Source organism: Cryptomeria japonica, chromosome 8 (genome assembly GCF_030272615.1).
Source record: "Cryptomeria japonica chromosome 8, Sugi_1.0, whole genome shotgun sequence".
Classification (NCBI taxonomy): domain Eukaryota; kingdom Viridiplantae; phylum Streptophyta; class Pinopsida; order Cupressales; family Cupressaceae; genus Cryptomeria; species Cryptomeria japonica.
In genome coordinates, this window is record NC_081412.1 from 704755246 (window position 1) to 704775110 (window position 19865).

Consider the following 19865-nt stretch of genomic DNA (forward strand, 5'->3'; position numbering starts at 1 on the left):
AATTGGTTACAATAATCAACAACTTCATAATGGCGGTGTATTATCTCAAGCTGGAGCATTGATGAGTTCTTATCTAAGAAAACACATAGCCGCACACCATTATATTCTCTACACATCGCCTTGAATACCTCTCACCATCTTTTTACTTCAAACAAAATCTAATGGGATTCACACATCTTTGCCATTGATTCTTTTAAATATTTTAAAATTTTGGTGGCAACAGACCAGGGAGGTCTTCTTTCTGAGCAGCGTTCCTTTAGTCCCTATGTCATGGCGTTTAAAGTTCGAATGTATTTCTATTGCAGTATAGCGATAGCTATCCGATCATGGGAAACTAACATGCTCTTTAACTTTCCTGAGTAATCCGCTTAGAAACGGCCCCCACCACTTGGTCTAGTTGTTAAGAACTTAACCGCTACCACTAGTTTGCCACCGTAACCGCTGTTGCACTTGGTCTATAGAAAATCATCACCTTCTATTTGAGAAACAACTTCTAAGATCCCGATGTCACTATCCCAAAAATACTTTTCGTGGGCTACACTTGACTGCAGAATCAAACTCCTCAAATTGAGAGCTTTCCAATGATATATGAAAAATCCATATTTGGGCAAAAATTCAACCCTCAGCCATCAATCCCTCTGCAGGTCGATCATTTAAGCGTTTGCCTCTTCACTACAGTCTAAAACTATATTTTAACCTGACTTTCTCATGCAGGTTTTGGCCACATGTCACCTCCTGGTTCACTTATGAGTCCCTCTGGACTCCACCTATCTTGCCACCTCACTAGTCGCCAAGTCACAGCCATTAACATTTGAGCACCTCCATCTTGTGGTATGGCGACAACCGTAGATCTTCCTTGAACTTTCTTATTTTTTACTTCCTATAAACTGTTCTTCCTACAGGTCCCACCACTTAGTCACCAATTTGTGCCTCTTACCCATGAAGCATCTTTCCATCACAACATGGCGACCACCATCAGATCATCCATCCAACTATCAGATCCCTCTTGACATGCCCACCGATTAATTCACCTAGGCTACTCTCTCCTTTGGCAGGCCCGCCATGTGTCACTTCTTGGTTTTCTTTGAGCCCACCTAGACTGCTACCACAATTGCCATGTCATCAGTTTCCATGTCGCAGGGGATAACCATCAAGCACCTTCACATAGCGGTATAGCAACAACTGTTAGATTGGCTCAAACCTACTCGGTCTTTACCTCATTCATCCATCTGTGCTACGTGTCAGTCTATGAATGGCCACCGGATCCACCTAAGCACAACCTCATTCACCACCTCAGCACCATCAGACCCACCACCTATTCTGGTTTCTTAGGCCTCAGTCTTTCAGCCAAACCTCCCCTTCGACAAGTCACTTTCATGTTTTATTGAAAACCTAGTTTCATCGACACCTTTCATGTCAATGAAACTGATGCCTTCGGTGAGTCCATTTAGAGGTCCATCGAAGCCAAGATTTGCTTGATGTTCATTTTGATGACACACCACCTATCTTCCTCATGTTACCACTAGACCTTCCACCTCATCAGTTGTGTGTCACCACATGGCACCTCATGATTTGCTCAGAGTCCATCTCGACACCACCTATCGTGAGCATATTCATTCTGGGCACTTCACAACCGCAGTACAACAACAATCATGGTTATCCCCAGAATTTCACCCCACCATTGATCTGTTGTTGGATTTCAGTGATCTACTTGATCATTAGCCTCTCCTAAGCAGCTTACTGTTGTGCCACAATGTCATGATGTGTCTGCCACTTGCCATTCTGAGATCTACTTGGGAACCACCTGTTTGTCAGGTCTACCACGCATCAGCCTCTAGTTCGCCACCAAATTTAGTTGGACCAGCATGTCACCTTTGGTTATGTCAGATATCATTCTTTTGGCTAAACTTCCTCCTTGGCTAGCCATTTTCTTGTCTCATCGAAACCACATTTTCATCGATTCCCTTATTTTATTGACAGGACCACTTCAAATTTATTTGATGTGCCTTTATTGATGGAAATGAGCTTTCAGTGAAACCATTTAGAGGTTAATCGTGACCAAGGTCTACTCAAAATTCACATATGATGACATGCCACCTCTCTGCCACATGACACTCCTTGATTGGCTTTGGGATCCTTATCCTGACACCTTAGCATGAACTCCACTAACCGTCAGAATGAACCTCTTCATAACCATCTACCTTAACTAGTTGCACTAACTACCGGCCATAGTTCACGACTAGTGGTTTGTCGCCAAGTCATGACCTTTAACAATTGAGCACCTTCGTGTTGTGGTATAGCGATGACCATTAGATCTTTCACACCATCGTCCCATCTTCTTGGACTTGCAGGTTTGTTATTTTGCCTTTCCACTGTAAAATTTGGGTTCTTTGAGATGTGCATGGGCGGCCCACCACTTTTGATCTACAACTTGCCAAAAGCTCATAAGCTTTGACACTTAATATGTATGGGGCTTTGCCTTTAAATACTGAAATGCCCCTCCCCACAACCAATGTGGGATAAATGGACTATGCCTAGGCCCTTCCATTAGGTCATTGAGACCCCTCCAAACATACTAACCCAATGGCCAATGGCATATTTCCGCACTCCATACCTCTTATCAAGTCATCAGTGTAGCATGAAAAGGCCTCTACCGATACCTGATGGCACTAGCAACCGAAATTGCTTCCTTGGACTATGCAGAGGGGATGGTTCTAGTTTGGGCCTGGACTATATACTTGCCATTGCATCATTTATAAAACTTTGATGCCTCCTCAAATGCCTAGAGATCTTTATTTGCCTAAACTGCTTGCATTAACTATCAGCCATGGTTCACTGCTAGTGGTTTGTCACCAAGTCATAGGTGATAACCATCGAGCACTTTTATGTTGCGGTATAGCGACAGCCGCAAGATCTAAAGAAACTTGCTCGATCTTTAGGAAACCCAATAGATATATAAGAAAAGAGATGGCAATTAGGAAAAATTAAAATGTATCAGAACCCGCCTAGGCCTCGACTGAAAAAGGGGCCCCCTCTTGATGACATACAGACCCTTCCACTTAAGTGGAAAAAGTAATGAGAAAAGACCTTTAATAAATAAAAAGGGACTTTTTGAAACTTGAACCTTGAACTGATTAGCAAATGGTTCAAAACTGACATAGCGCATTCTCACTTGCTTATTAAAAAATATTGCAAAGACATGACTCATGCAAGAGAAATGGTTGAACCTTGAACCTTGAACCAAGAAGGTTCAACGGTTCAAGTTCAACATGAATTACAATATTGTGCTACAAAGGTTTAATTTTTTAAATGTTTTAATGAAAAAGAAAAAACCCTAAACCCTCAAGATTTTATAGGTCCCAATAGTGGCTTTGACTGGTGATGGTTGGACGCAAGACCCACACAAGAATTTGGCAAAAACTCTGGAATGAAGACCAAAAAAAATCCTAATGGAAGAAAACTTAAAATATATACAGCCTACCGCTATTGCGCATGGATTGAAATAGATCAAGAGAAGTAATATCTAAGGAATTGTCCATGCAATAGAAATTCTTGTACTTCACTATTCATTCTTTGCAAGAAGTATGAATCCTTTCCATTGATTTCACAAACAATTAAAGGTCCTATCCACAGTGATTCAAATTTCTTATTGTTTCCTTTGTCTTGGTATTTTGCATTCCACTACAACACCATGTCATCAATCTGGAACTTTCTTGCACTAGTCCTTTTATCAAAAAGGTACTTCGACTATAATTGAAGTTTCATATTCCTCTTATGGGATGCAGTCCTCATTTCCTCTAGCTCTACCAAATGAATCATCCTTTCTTCCATGGGTTCATACATTTCTAGTTCTTCAATCTGCAAAAATTGGTAAACTAGAAGCAAATTATTTATAGGTAATCTGGCCTTCACTCAATAAACTAGCTCAAAAGGGGATGTACCAATGGCCATTTTTATAGTCACCCTGTTAGCCCATAAAGCTAACCTGAGCTTTTGATCCTGGGACCCTTTATTTTCCTCTAGGATCTTCTTGATGATGTTGAGGAGACTTTTATTACTTGATTCTACCTAGTCATTTCCATGTGGGTGGTATGGTGAAGAGTATGACATAATAATTCTAGCATGGAACTCTGCAAAATCCTCAGACCTGAAGCACATAGCATTGTCCATGACTATTTTAGTTGGTACACCAAAATTTGTCACTATATTATCCATCAAAGTATTAATGACTACCTTACTAGTGGCCTTTTTTGTAGGTATAGCATCAATCCACTTGGTGAAATAGTCTGTAGCCACCAAAATCCATTTGTGTCTGCTTGATTTTTCTATTATCTCTCCAATAAAATCAATGCCCCATTGAACAAAAGGGGCTTCAACTACAACATAATTCAAAGGCAAAGCACCAACATACCTTAATTTAGAAGAAAACCTTTGACAAGGATCACATTTTTTATCATATTTATGAGCTTCCTTGAACAAATTTGGCCAATAATACCCTACTCTGATTACCCTACCAGTAGTAGTCTTAGCTGAATAGTGGCCTCCATACACCCCATTGTGAATCTCTATCAAAACCATCTCAACTTGAAATTCATCTAGAAAAACCAGTAGCATCCCATCAATGTTCCTTTAATATAGGTCTCCCTAAATAAGAACATATTTTTGTGATTCTAACTTTAATGTTCTCATCTAGTTGTGAGTCATGTCATCTGGACATGAAGCATTCTTTAAGAATTGTACTATAGCTGAGCACCATGGTTGCCTCTCAATGCTGATTACAAATGCTTCTTAAATCTCAACATTATTTATGTCAATATCCTTAAAGTTTGTCTCAGTCATTAACTTGGCTAAGCCTAGACCTCTTACCAGCTTTGTGACTTTGATCTCAAGATCAAATTCTTGTATTCTGCTTATCCATCTGCATTGTTTTCTAGTTACTTCATAATGGGATAGGATATCCTTGACATCTGCATGTGGTACATAGGCTATAATTTGGGCATTTACCAGATAAAGACAAAATACTTTAACAGCCTTGACTAGAGCATACACCTATTTTTCCATGATTTCATACTTTAACTTAGCAACCTATAAAGATTTTCTATAAAAAGCAATTGGATGTTCATATCCTTCATCATCCTTTTGAAGCAGAATTGTTTCATTTGTGTGATAAGAAGTAAAAGAAAATAATGAGAAAGGCTTACTGTAATTAAGTGATTTTAGCACTGGTGCTTCCTGAATAGCCTTCTTAATTTTGTCAAAAGCTCATGCTGCTTCTTCATCCCAAGAAAACTTTGCATCTTTTAAAAGTAATTTAACAATAGGCTTAATGATTTCAGCAAAGTTAGCTATAAAGCTCCTAACAAAATTCACCTTGTCCAAGAAAGACTAAATCCCTTTAACATTCTTTGGCCGAGGTACATTATTTATAGCTTCAATCCTTTCAGGGTCTATTCTAACCCCTTCCCTAGAGACAATATGCCCTAATAATTTTCCTTCAGTCACTGCAAAATGATAGTTTTTTGGGTTCAAGGATACACCAAACTCTAGAGCCTTACAAAAGACCCTTTCCAAGTGATTGCAGTGATCGACTTCCTTCTTTGAGAAACACATCAAATCATCTTGGTAAACAACCATTATGATGTTGATAAACTCCTTAAAAGCTACATTCATTGCTCTCTGAAAAGTAGCTCCAGCATTCTTTAGACCAAATGGCATTCTCATATACACATAAGTCCCCAAAGGGGTAGTAAAAGTAGTTTGAAATTGCTCAGACTCCTTTACTAATACCTAATTATAACCTGAGAACCCATCCATCAATGATAATAAATCACAACCAGTTACCCTTTGTAACATAGCCTCCATATTTGGGGAAGAATAATTATCTTTTAGAGAAGTAACATTCAAATTTCTAAAATCCACACAAAGCCTTATATCCCTATTCTTCTTTCTAATAGGGACCAAATTGGACACCCATGAAGAATGTCTTATAGGTTTTATAATCCCCACTTCCCTTAACTTGGTTAATTCTTGTTGCATTTTGGTCTCCAAAAGGGGGGTAATAGGTCTTTGCTTCTATCGAAAAGGCTTAGCATCAGCATGCAAAGGAATTTCATGTTGGAATAAGTCATGTCTATACGCCTTTAGGTCCTCATACGACCAAGCAAAAACATGTTTATATCCTTTTAATAAGTTAATGAGGTTGGTCCTAATATGGGGAGACAGGTTCTTCCCAATATACACCAAATTAGGGGATGCTTCTGTCCCTATGTTCACCTCATCCAATTCCTCCAACTTTGTAGATTATGCTTGATGTAAGTGACCATCACTGTAACTGAACATACCCTCTAGTTCAACTAGTCCCCTGGGTATTTCATTTGTCTCTAGCTGCACTATGTCACTTCCAAATTTATTTATTTTCTATCTACTACTTCCACCAATGCATTACAATCAATCTTTTGACCTTCATAGTCATCTATGCATTGTACAAATCTAATTATGTCTTCATCATCCTCAAAAACTTGCCAATTATACACATTATCTGGGATGGCTAGTCTAGCTTTTGTCTCAATTATTGAAACTCTAGTCAATGTTACATCATCATTCTTTAATGCAACATCAGCTAAAAAATCTTTCGTGATGTTCTTAGACCTTTCAATCTAATCAATGGAAAATGCATCAAAGTGTTCAATGACATCCCAAACAGCATGCTTGTACCTTTTTAACTTGTCATTTTTAGATGCATATCTTGACCTTATCTAAGACACTACAAGTTCAGAGTCTCCATAAACCCTTAACAAGTTGACCCCATTTCTTTTAGCAATTTCTAAGCACAATAATAGAGCTTCATACTCAGTTGTATTGTTCGTATATTGGAATGCTAATAGAAAAGAATACTTGAAGGTAATACCTGATGGGGAAACAAACAGCACTCCTACTCCAGACCCTTCCTTAGAGAAATCTCCATCAAAGTACATCTACCACATGCCTCCTTTTTGGGATTCCATCTCATCAACAATAGGATCAGTATTTTTCAACTGAGGTTGAATGGGTTCAATCCTGAAGTTATCAAGATCTACATCAATCATGCTATTAAGCATGTTTAGGTTTATTTTTTCAATAAACACTGGGGCATGTGGTTCTCTGTAAAATTTTACAAAATTCCCATTCACTAGGATAGTTTCATATGACAAATCCAACTGAAGGTGTCCTCCAACAGTAGCAGCCCACTATCTAGACAAAATCATGCCATAATGTTGCTTGGTGTCTTTAACAATTACATCCATTTTATAAGTATCTTCAGGGAAAGTTGCTATTTTTACTTCTAAATCTCTCATAGTACCCACAATAGGCACTTATCTATTATCCATGGCATAACACCTACCATATGATGTGTGTATTGATAAACCTAGCTCTTTCATAACCCCATAAAGCATCGCATTAGTAGCTGCACCAGAATCTATCATTAATTTTTTTATCAATTTGTTATTTACTAACAATGTGACATAAAAGGGATCTATTTGATATGGTTCCTAATTAATAGTGGTGCCGACGTTAACTTATGGGACCCCTTGCTCTTGATCCTTCTCATCCTTTACATTTCCCCTTTTAGAAGAAGCATTTCCATCAGATATACTTGAAATCAAAGAAAAATCAGCCTCTCCATGTTCTTTTATTTTCACCAGCTCTATGAAAGGTACCAAAACCTTCATATGTGTTAAAGCTTGAGTCATATCAAAAGTAGTGTTAACATTATACTCAACATGAGTTTTAACCTTTTCTTCCTTCTGGTGACTTGTTCTCTTGTCACCAGTGGTTTCTACCTTACATCCAGTTGTATCAACAATACCAGGTTTCACTGAACTACTTGACCAATCACCTTTAGCCTAACTATCTTTGACAGAAGTTTTGTTCTCAATTGACCTCTTAGAAGAAGTTTCTATAAAAAATTGATAACCAGGCATACCTTGACTTCCATCATATTTGTTTCTTCTTAGATTATAGTTATGCTTAGCTTTAACTATTGCAGCCTTAGTGAGATTCTTGGACTTCCTCCTCACTAGGCCTTCTAAGGTGAATCTCTTGATCTTCTATTGTGACTACATTCAAAGTGGGATTCCAATCAATTGTCAATTTCTCTTGGCAATTTTCATTGCTTCTTGAGACATTATATTCACTTGCTTCATCCTCTAAAGATTCATAGTCAGTTTTCACTATATACTCAAACATATTAACTGCAGGTTCATCCTCACTTCTCATGGATTTATTTAGAGCTTGAGCCACAACACACTAATAGGGGGAATGTGGCCCATCACATGCCATACACCATGGGGTATTTTCCACATTATGTACATTTCCTCCCTTCAAAGGATCAAGGGTATTCTAATTTTGTGTGCCTTTTGATCTATCTTGCATAGGTTTGCCATCTTTTCATGCATTTTTATATGGCATATCATACAATCTAGCAAGTCTGTCTTGCCAGTTATAGTGAGGCTTCTTAGGTTTACTTACTTTAGTAGTAAGATCCTTGACAATAGTCATTAATTTCTCTATCTTATCCTCCTCTTTACAGGATTTATTTTTTTGTGGTTTTTGTTCCTGCCACAATCTTCCATCAGTCCTTCTTTCCACTTTACCCGATGCTTTTCTATTACTCTCTACATTGATTGCAATTCTAAAAGAATCCCTCAAGCTATGTGGGTTCTTATCTCTAAGAGTGTAAGCCATTTTGGGGTCGAATGCCTTATAATAGGTAGTCAGACACACATTTTCATCTAGCCTCATTACTTGAAAAAGTCTATGTATTGCCTTTTGAAACCTTGCATTAAAATCTACGATGACTTCATTATCATATTTCCTGATGTTGTTAAATTCATTGAGCATGAAGCTCACATTTGTCTTATCTCCATATTGCTCTTGAAATAAATTTTTGAACTCTTCCCAAGAACCTATACTATCCATAGGAACCCTCTGTACCAATCTCTAGCATCCTCAATCAAGGATTGCACAAACAGCTTCATGATGACATCTTCATGTGCAACTTCATAGTCATTAATCATGTCACCAAAAGATTTCAGATGCTCTTCAGCACTGACAACATTATTCCCAACAAAGTTCTAGAGTTTATCCCTCATTTCAATAGGGACATGGTTTGGATATCCTAGAATTCCATCAAAATACAATGGCCTATACAACTCAACATTTATCAGTCTCCTTTGAAACTAATTTCCAACAAAGTTGTTTCTAGTATTCACCCTTAGGCCTGATCCGCCAACTCTAGGATTTTGATGGCTTTGATTATGGGGTAATCCATGACTGGTTTGATTTGTTGGAATTGAACTTGAGGGAATAGTAGAATTATTTGGGGCAGAATTATTAGATTGGTTAATGGGAGGGATAGCATTTGTTTGTATCATTGGTTAAGTTTTCAACAAAGAGGTAGAAGTATGTTGGGATGTAGGATTACTATGATCTACAGGTGGGAAAGTTATAGGAGGAGCATTCAAGCATCATATCTTTCTCTTGAACTCAGCATTAAGTGCTTCTATTCCAGTCTTCTCTAACTCCCTTTGCAAGTCTTCATTTTCTTTCCTTATCCTTTCTACGACAATCTCATGTGACATCATTCCTTGGGGTCCTTCTGCGCTTCTTGACACTAGACCCACATATCTATTCTCTACTACTTTCTATTTTCCTTTGTCAACAATGGGTCTAGCAGGTTGAAGATCATTGTGAACCTACCTACTAGGTTGTACTGCAACTTTAGCTGTAGAAACAATTTTTGGATCAAGTATTTCCCTAATAACGGGACCTTGCTCTTTACTCCTAGGTTCTTCTTGAGCAAACAACTCAAGCTCTGCAATCTATCTTAATAACCTATCTCTTTCAATGAGTTTGGCTTTGGTTTCATTCTCCTTTTCCTTTTCTTTCTTTTTTCTTCGGGCAATCAATTGATGTACTCTCTGATTTAGAACCTCAATCTCCTGAGACACTTCATCTTGGTCCGACAAAGTTTCCTCTAAATCACACACATTTAACTGGTCCATATCAATCGGGCTGATATTTCCTTCCATAGTTTTGGGAATGGAACTGGCTCTATTACTTGTACTATACGTATCTCTCCCATAAATGTTGGTATTAGACAATCTTTGGTGAAAGGTTTGGATATCATCATTAGTGCCAAATAGGCCAGCATGAAAACCCATAATATCATGGTCTGAGTCATGAGAAGAGGCATTGGACCTTGCATATACAAGACACTCAAAAGACTTACCTATCTGATTACTCTTCTATTTCCATGACTGATTTGACTACTTAGGAATAACATTTCCTCTCCAACCCTTCTTGAGTGGTTTTGGTAATCCTTCATGCAACTTCTCTTGAGGGTTCTTCTTCACATAAGACCTAGTATTCCTTCTCCTATTCATCTTGCTAGCCTTGTGAAGTGACTGTGATTTTTTTCTAAAAGAACACTAGTTTTTTTTACTTCAGAGTCGCCACCCAATATCTTGGGAATAAAATATATAGTTTAACACAGTGAATCACTTACAAGACACTTAATAATGAAACTATTGATCTTTAGAAAAGAACTGAATAGTATTCTAAGATGCTATGAGATAGATCAAGGATTTTCCTTAGAAAGATAAGCTTAATAATTTTCAGACTGAAACCAAGGGAAACTAATGTCAACACTTTTATGCAATAAAGACACAGATATGCAGTATAAGACTTATCTTATTTGATTCTCCCCAACAGAGTCACCAATTTGTTGTGGTGATTCGGATGGGCAAACTCACTTACAATATGATTCAACAATCTAAACCAGAGATCTTTAGATTACTCCCCAGTAGAGTCACCATTTTTGTTGTTCTCCATTTTGAAAACTTTTGTTTCTTCTCTTTAAAAGTGAAAATTACTACCTCTATGCTGCAATGGAAGAGAACAACAAAAGTTTGAAATAAAGACAACAATATGAGGTTCCATAATTAGGAAACATCCTACACTTTAAGCTTATAAAAGATTGGGTAGGTGAACCCTTTTAAAGACTATTTTCTCACAAAAATAGTAAATTGTTTGCAGAAAAACAATGTAAATTCCTGCAAACTTTCCTTACTGACCAGTACAACTAACCTAAACGGAAAATTGATTTGACTTTTTTTTTAAAAAGGATTACAAAATGCAACAAAAACCAACAGATAAACCAGTGCCTACTCTGAGTAACAGAGTCATCTATAATAGACTGCAACCTGACAAGAGAAACTAGTACACAAATCACAAGTTCATGATCTATCATCTCTAAATATGCCTGACATACACAAAGTCCTAATCTGCACCAGATTTCATCATCAAATCCACACCAAAAATACTAATATCAATGAATTTTTTCAAAGTATATTTATATTTTTCTCCTTAATAAAAATACTCAAAACAACTTCATTAGATGCCTAGCAAATCATTTAACTAAGAAATCCTTGATTACTTAAACCCAATGAACACTAGTACAATGACATAGAGACAATACAAATAGGAATTGAAACTCTCTGGACTATATATTTCATTTCTCTATCAGAAGGTTACAAGTACTTCATATTTGACTCAGAAATTGTGAAGACAAAGGCCTATATTAATTTTGCTAGAGTTTAGCTACAAAAATTTGTGTCCCCTTTTCTAGGTAGCCTTGGTATCCTTTAATAGAAATTGGGATGCAACAAGCTTCGAACTACCTAGACGAAAAATCTTACCCTAACAGTCATTTATTGCAAAAGTTATATTTCTGTGCCATTACAGTTGAGGGAGAAATCTAACATTCTTTCTGGGATGCGTGCTTCATTAATTCACTGGGAATTTATTTGGAAAATGGCTGAAAGGGAAGGCCCCTATTACCCAAAATTGGTTAAACAATCGACAGCTTCATAACACCAATGTATTATCTCGAGCCAAAGCATTGATGAGTTCTTATCTAAGAAAACACATAGTCATGCACCATTATGTTCTCTACACATCACCTTGAATACCTCTCACCATCTTTTTACTTCGAACAAAATCTAATGAGATTCACACATTTCTACCATTGATTCTTTTGAATATTTTAAAATTTTGGTGCCAACAGACTAGGGAGGTCTTCTTTCTAAGCACCTTTCCTTTAGTCTCCATGTTGCGGTGTTTAAAGTTTGGATGTATTTCCATTGCAGTATAGCGACATCCATCCGATCATGGGAAACTAACATGCCCTTTAACTTTCCTAAGTAATCCACTTAGAAATGGGCCCCACCACTTGGTCTCTAGTTGTTAAGAAGTTAATCACTACCACTAGTTTGTCATCGTAACCACTATCGCACTTGGCCTACAAAAAATCATCACCTTCTATCTGAGAAATAACTTCTGAGATCCCAAGGTCACTACCCAAAAAATACTTTCTGTGGGCTACACTTGATTGCAAAATCAGACTCCTCAGATCGAGACTTTTCTGATGATATATGACAAATCCATATTTGGGAAAACATTAAACCCTTAGCCAACAATCCCTCTACACGTCGGTCATTTAAGCTTTTGCCTCTTCACCACACTTTGGAACTATATTTTAGCCTGACTTTCCCGTGTTGGCATTCTACACTCTAGTGAGAAATGATGGTTTTTTCATTGATGGAAACCTACCAGAAACCTTGTGGATACCTTCAGGCACCAGCAATGACAACAATGTATACCGGCACCCCAACCGACAGGAACAAACTTTTTTTTATTGTATTTAATTGTAAATATCTTTTGTAAAGCCAACATGGCATATTGTGATAGACTCACATATGTATGAGATCTTGTAAATCATTTTGTAATGATGGACATATGATGGATATGGTAGAAGTGATGAGCGAAAATTAAGGCAGATTTTATATAAGGTTTAAGGTTATAATATGAGCTTAAACTAGTACTAAACCTAGCATAGTAGATGGTTAATTGTAGCAGTACATTATATTGGATTCTCATAATCCATTTTGTAAGTCAGCGAGACTTCCATTTTGTAGATTGAGCAGTGAGCTCTAGGCAGTTGGCCTTCCTACATGTGCAGGCCCCTCATTGTAAGTAATATTTATTCATTGGCCAATGAGTGAATATTGTGGGTCATAAATCCCACTGAGGTTTTTCCCACATCGAGTTTCATCGTTAAACATCTTGTGTTATGGTGTGTTTTCTATGTTGTCTTTACTGTTCCTATTTACTACATTAATTCTTGTTTACCGGTACATTGTTTTGGAATGCAAAATACTTAATAAGATTAAATATTCTTTTAATCAGTTAGATACTGATTCACCCCCCCCTCTCAATATCTTTGGGACTATCATTAATCCTAACAATTGGTATCAGAGCCTTGTCCTCTATTTTCAAAATCCTAACAACTTGAGGAAGATTCTCACACCGGTACAGATGGAGAACTTAAGAAAGCAATTGGAAGGAGCTCTTCTAGACTATGATTCAGAGAAGCTGAAGAATAACAAACTTGAAGATGATCTGAGGACTGTACAGGAATTCATTCAAGGACTTCAGGAGAATCTTACTATTGCTAGAGATAAGAGAAAAGAACTTCATGAGAAAATGCAAAGTGATGACGATGAAAAGGAAACTCTTAATGAGCTTGTAAACAAGACGAGGCAAGAAAACATGACTATGAGAAATGAAATGCAAGACATGACTATGAGATTTTGTAAAGACATTGAAGACAAAAAAAAGAATGAAGATGACTTGACTAGGAGACTCAATGATGCTGGAAATGAAAATCTAAGACTTAGTCATGAAAATGATATGTTGAAGACAGATTTGGTTCACATGCAACATGATAAAACTGAACTTATGAGACAAATGGAAATTCTAGAAAATGAGTTGGCTATTGCAAATCAACATAAAGAGAAATTAAAGAAAAGTTCAGAAGAACTTGATGATATGCTGAAAAGTCAGAAACCTAATGGAGACACTAATGGACTTGAATTTGAAGTTGGAAAAAGTTCTGGTACTGCAAACAATCATGATCATAGTAAACTGGTAAGACAACCTAATGCTTAAAAATTTAATGGGAAACGCTTTAACTATAACAAGTATGGTCATAGAGAAAATCAGTGTAGATCTAGAAATAATTAGATTATTAATGCACCCACCAGTCAATGTTCCAAATGCAACAAAATTGGTCACAATTTAGAAAACTGTAAAATGAATATAAGATGTTATGTTTGTGGAAGATTTGGGCACTTGTCTAATCAATGCAGAACACAAACCGACATATGATATGGAAAGGCTATTCAGAAGAATAATGTGACTTGTTATCCTTGTAACACGATTGGACATATTGCAAAATTTTGTAGAAGCAAGACTTCACCAGCAAATAATAAAGGACCTAGTTTGAAAGGCAAAGAGAAGGTAGATGAGGTAAAGAAAGAATTTTCAAAACAGTGGATTAGAAAGACAGATCAGAATGTTGATGAGACTATTCCTTCACTGGTAGAATAGAGTATCACTCCACCGGTAGGAAAATCTTCATCCAACTAAGAAGTAACCCTTTGGGGGTATTGCAAAAAGTTGAATATCATGTAGTTTACCCTTGGTTAATGGTGAGAAGATGGATTTCTTCTCTACCGATAGATGTGTTAAGTTTCACTTAACCGATGAGCATTTAATGTGGTTGTTGGAAGAAAAGACATTATAAATCATCAGTTTTCCCTCTTTTTCAATTCACTGAGCATTCAAAATTTTAGAGAGCGTGAAATCTGAGCGAAGGCATCCAAGGCAAAGAAGTGAAGTGATTTCTCTCAAGCACTTAACCATTATCAGGCAGCTTAAGGTATTTTTCAATGGCTTTCTCCTCTACTCCGAAATTTATTGCAAACCCTACTATTGTGGAAGTTGTGAAATGCCCTAGGCCCATTTTTAAGATTATCCTTGAAATAGCTAAGCAAGATGATTCTATAGGCACATTTTCAAAAATTCCTAAAGGTGTTTCTTATGCTGAAGACCCTAGAATTTATATTCACCGCAATGTTGAGGAATTAGGTTCTGAGAAAGTGTTGAAGATGTTTAAAACTGTTATCTATGATGAAAATGAAAATGTCAAACTCAAACACAAGGTAATTGAAACTTTAGGTTTTGTGGAAATCTTGGATATCCCTGAATTTCCTAAGGAGGTAGTGAGAATTTTCCTTAGCATGGTTCATGGAGAATTTCTTTGGCTAGATTCAGTTTGCAAAATCACTAAGTAATTAGGGTAGTGATAGGTTTAGCCTCCACTGGTAGTAGGCCAGATAAGACTAAGAAGGTACCTAAAAACACTATCATGACCTTAACGGGAGCAACATATGATAGCAGATCCCTGAGAGTAAATGATATCAAGGATGTAAATGTCATATTCATAAGCATGATGTTAGGCTACAACACCTCACATGCAACTTGTTATGCTTGTAACAAGATCGTGGCTTAATTACAATGATTTATATGATCCAAGGGGATTGGGTTGGCCCACAATGGGATCAAAACCCAAAGAACAAGACCTAACGTGTAAGACCAACAATGTCAGCCTACGCCAAAGAAATCCTTTTGGAAAATATGAAGGATTAAGTGAAAATCATGGGAAAAGATCGGCCACACACCAAGGAACATCAAAATCAATGCTCAAGGCTCCACAAGTTATTGAAGAGATTCGGTAGATCACAAATGTGGATAGATCTAGGCAACTGGTAACAATAAACTATCAACTAGTAATAGGAAACTATCATGGAAACTGGTAGCGATATCTTGCTAGAAATGATCCAAATACTCTATGGTTTGTAAATAAGGTAGATGGTCAAGTCTTCAAGCAAAATCCAACTCAATAGGATCCAGTGAGCAAACTCTGGTACACACAGAAAGAAAAATAGAAAGTAAAATATTTTTGGTTGATGCAAGATTGCCATGAACCAGGGATGCTCTTGCATTAGACATCTAGGGTTGTTGAAAAAGTGATTCTCTCACTTTGCTAGGGTCAGAGGGAAATCAAGGCAGTCTACCTTTTCCTGAGAAATCCAAGATGAATCTTAAACTGGTATGTCCTTCTACTTCAACAGGTACTCCTTATACTATCTGCTCTGAGTACTATGCCCAATCCTACTATCCAAAATGTGCTCAATCTGATCTGGTTCCTTCCAAGACAACTATTTCTTTTAGCCTTCTGTACTTTCTTCACTGAATTTTGGATCATGATACTAATATAGGTCTACAATATTGAATATAGGTGATATGTTCAAGTCATCTAGTAACTCCACTTCATATGCATTTCTGGAACTAAATTTCCTCAAGATCTTACAAGGTCCAAACTTCTTCATCTACAACTTTTTATAGGTTCCAACTGGGAATCTGCAATCCTAAAAAGAATTTTATCTCCCTAATCATAGACATTTCAAATTCTTCCCGCATCTTGTTAGCAAAGTCCTTACACAATCCATCTTCTCCTCCAAAAATGATATCATCAACAAAGACTTCAATAACCAAGATGTCATCATTAGTCACTTTGTAATATAAGTTGTTGTCAACATTACGTTTAGTGTAACCAAGCTTTAAAAGATATTTGTCCAATCTAGCATACCAATCTCTAGGAGCCTGCTTCAATCCATACATAGCTTTCCTTAATATACAAACCGTATCTTTATCATTTGTCAATAAAAATCCATCAGGCTATTCAATGTAAACTTCCTCTTCAAGATCACCATTCAAAAATGCACATTTTACATCCATTTGATATACTTTATAGTTCTTATGTGCTGCAAATGCAAGAAATAATCTAACTGCCTCAATTATAGCTATTGGTTGAAAGGTTTCATTATAATCAATTCCCTCTTTCTGTGAATATCATTTACAAACTAATCTTGCTTTGTTCCTGATTACCTCACCATCTTCATTAATTTTATTTCTAAATACCCATTTAGTTCCAATTAAATTTTTGTCTTTAGACCAGGGAACTAATGTCCATGTATTATTCTTTTCAATTTGTTCTAATTCATCTTCCATTGGTTTTATCCAATGTTCATCTTGACATGCTTCAATAATAGATGTTGGTTTAACTTGAGAAATTAAGCATACCTCTTCATTTGCTAGTCTTCCTCTTCTCATAATGCCTTGATACTTGTTCCCAATTATTTGATTTTCTCTGTGATTCAGTCTCACATACCTAGGCTTATTCACATGTTGTTGTTCTTCAATCACAATGGAATTCTCTGATGATGTCGGTGTGACTAGATCTACATTCTGTATCAGTGCAATCCGTATTGGTTCAAAATCTACAAACCTTGAATTTCCTCTAAAGTGTTCATCTATCTTCACATTAGCACTTTTAATGATCTTCTACAATCTTTTATTAAAACATCTATATGCATTGTTCTTAGATGAATAACCAATAAATATTCCTTCATCACTTCTAGGATCAAATTTACCAACATGCTCATCTCTCCTAATATAGAATTTGCTTCCAAATATTTTGAAGTATTTAAGAGTAGGAGTATTACCAAACCATAGTTCATAAGGGGTCTTACTGGTTTCACCTTTGATGTGAAGTCTGTTGAAAGTGTAAACCGTTGTATTTATTGCTTCTCTTCAATACACATAAGGTAGATTTGCTTCCAATATCATGCTTCTAGCTGCTTCTAGAATAGTTTTGTTCTTCCTCTCCACAATTCCATTCTGTTGAGGTGTCCAGGGTGCTAATAGTTGTCTTTTGATTCCATTCACTTCACAGAATGTATTAAATTCCTTAGATGTAAATTCTCCTCCTTGATCAGATCTCAAACATTTTATTTTCTTACTGGTTTCATTCTCTATCATTGTCGTGTATAACTTTAATTTTCCAAAAGCTTTTGATTTCTCCCTGATAAAAGTAACCCAACACATTCTAGAATACTCATCAATAATTAGCATAAAATATCTATCTCCTTGTAGACTTCTTGTTCTTTCCGAACCACACAAGTCGGTATGAATTAAATCAAGAACATTATTGGATTTTTCTGAAATACTCTTAAAAGTTGTTCTAACTTGCTTTCCCATTTGACATTCCCATTTTTAAGTTGGTAATATCTTATCACTATTATTCAAATGAATGATATTATCTTTAGTTTGATTATCGGTTGCAATCTCGAATCCAATTCTGTTTTTTATTTTGCATTTTCCATTATTGAATTGTAACTGAAATCCCTTTTCAACTAATTGACAAACACTCAAAAGATTATGCTTCAAATCTTCAACATAATAAAAATTGTCATTATTGTGCTTACCATCCAAAGATATAGTGCCTTTTCCTTTGATTAAACAAGCTTTATCATTGCCAAATCTTGCTAGACCTCTATTATATTCCTGAAAAGATAAGAATTTAATTTTATCACCAATCATATGATGTGAACATCCACTATCAATGATCCATTCATCTTTTTCTTCAATTTTAGCTACCAGGGCCTGCTCTACCGGTGGGATGGTAGGTTCTAGTTGATCTTCTTTTATTACAACAAATTTCCATCTATTGTCTATCAGTTCTTCATCAAAATCATCTGTAACTCCTTCATCAGCATAGTAACATGATTTATCTTTGTTCTTCTTAAATCTGTATCTTTGATTTTCATGGTTAGGCTTATATGTTCTTTTAGCTTCCTCTCTCAATCTTGCATGTCTATCAAGACATCTATATGCTATGTGACCAACTCTATTACAATTAAAACATTTAAACGGTGCTTTACCTTCATACTTATTTCCAACTAGACCTCTAGGCATCTTCCTTGCAAATAGTGCTTCAAGTTCTTCCAGTTCTTCATTTTCCCTCCTGATATCTTCAAGTTCTTTTGCATAATTTTTTTGCCACTCAAAATTTTTAGATGATGATGATGATGATGATGATGTTGCATATGATGATGCTTTGAAGGCTAAATCAATCTTAACTGTAGCAACATGACCAAATTCCTTAAGTTCAAATGCTGAAAGTTTTCCAACCAAGGTATCTCTAGATACTGATGTATTAGGTATTATTCTCAACTCATTAATAGCAGTTACTTTCATCTTATAAGCTGGTAGAAAAGCTCTTAAAACTTTAGAAACAATTTCATCTCCACTTAATGATCCTCCACAACATTGTATTGCTAAAACAATTTCATTAACTCTTTCCATAAAAGAAGAAATTCTTTCATCTTCTTCCATTTTCAAATTTTCATATCTGACCTAGTAACATTCCATTTTTGTAATTTTGACAGTGGTATCTCCTTCATTCAATGTTTCCAATTTATTCCAAATATCTTTAGTAATAGATCAGTCTAATAACCCATAATTTGTTGATATGATAATGTTCTTAGAAGTGCTTCTCTTGCTTTGCAATCATTCTCCAAGTCCTTACCCAATGTCGGTGGATTAGGTTGATTCTGAGTAGGACCAACATACCCATTTTTTGTAACTTCCCATATGTCTCTTCCAATGCAATTCAGATATGTCTCCATTCTAATCTTCCATATACCATAGTTAGTTCCATCAAGTTTAGGACTGTCCTTCCTGAAAAATGTTCATTGCCATAGGATCTCCTCAAGCTGTTAGAATTCTCCAAAAAGAGGACTTAGCTCTGATACCAATTGTTAGGAACCGAAAGGACAACTAAGAGGGGGGGGGGGGGGGGTGAATTAGTTGTCAATGAATTTCAACCCAATTATAACTTAATATAACTTAATACTTAATACCGATAAACCAAACTTAATGTCGGTTAACAGATTAGTAGTTAATATCAATACCGGTGAAACTCAATGCATGAAATAAAAAGAAACAACATCCACAACACATAACACAAATATTTTTGATGTGGAAACCCTGTAAGGGGAAAAACCATGGTGGGAAAC